The sequence below is a fragment of the Empidonax traillii genome, unplaced genomic scaffold (assembly GCF_003031625.1).
Source record: "Empidonax traillii isolate 1590-97213 ecotype Southwest subspecies unplaced genomic scaffold, ASM303162v1 scaffold2003:size103997, whole genome shotgun sequence".
In the NCBI taxonomy this organism is placed as follows: Eukaryota; Metazoa; Chordata; class Aves; order Passeriformes; family Tyrannidae; genus Empidonax; species Empidonax traillii.
Window position 1 is genome coordinate 23,542 of NW_020957196.1, and position 1,239 is coordinate 24,780.

Consider the following 1,239-nt stretch of genomic DNA (forward strand, 5'->3'; position numbering starts at 1 on the left):
GGTAACAGTTATGACTTCTCACAACCACTGAGATAGCAGTGTGGCAGCTGATGCCTTTCAGTGTCCCATCCTGTTGGGGTAGGCAGCGAGTCCGCAGACCCCCTGATGAAGGATACAGAGGAGGAGGATTTTGACATAGACATTTTGAAGCTGTTTCCCTGAGGAATTCACAGGAGCCGTGAAAGACTTGAGAAGGTGTCAGAACTGACCAGTGAGAGAAGAATGTAAATAAGGAGTGAATATCCAATTATGTGTGAAGACTAGTAATAAACTATAAATAGGGAGTTAATAACAGAAAGGCATGTAAGGTTCTGTTCACAGTGTGTGTGTGTGTGCGTGTGTGTGTGTAAAAAAGAAATTATTAGGTTGTACAAAGCAATAAAGCTGACTGTCAGATCATCATCATATACGGTGCCTGGTTTTCATTTTTTGGTCGTCCTAACAACTACTACACCGTCCCACCAGAAATGTGGTCAAAAGATGGAGAAAGGTTCCCTTTACGCCTGGTGCTGACCACAGTCTGCGCCTTCTCCCCTGCAGCAAGGGCTACTGGAGCACACTCCTGGCAGACTGCAGCGAGGAGTTTAGTTCTAAAGAAACAGTTCTTCCAAAACAATGTTGGATAAAGGGGAAGAAAATACAAAATATTCTTTAACCATGTGTGCTGGCTTAAAGGTACACCGGCAGGAGAAATGAACCCAACTCAAAAGAGATTATGAGCAGGAATTACAATTTAATAAAAATAATATAATAAATACAATTATACAGACAAACAATTGGTTTTAACCCACAAAAACACAGATGTATAACCTGGCACCCTGGGGCACAAACAGAATGGTGTTCATTGGCCCCTATGCTGAGCCCCATGTGGTCCCCCTGAGTCCAAAAGTAACAGGAGAGGAAGAATCTGCTGGTGTGAGTGATGGTCGCACTCTGGTTGAGAGTGGTAATTGCAGTCCGGTTGAGAGTGGTGGTTGCAGTCCAGTCAAAGTTCTGGCCCTCCTCTGGATCCCATGAGTGGTGCCACAAGTCCCAAGACCCCAAGATTATATACACTCAGGTTCAGGCAGGAATGTCCAGTACCTCCCCCAGGGCAGAGAGTTCCGCGATGGGTGATTGTGAGTTGTGGGTGTGAGGACAGGAACATCCTCCTATCTCACAGGTCTCTTAACACCCAGCTTATAGCCAGAGGGGTCAGGTGTGCTCTGGGCAGCTGCTGCAAATGGTCTATTGTTAACA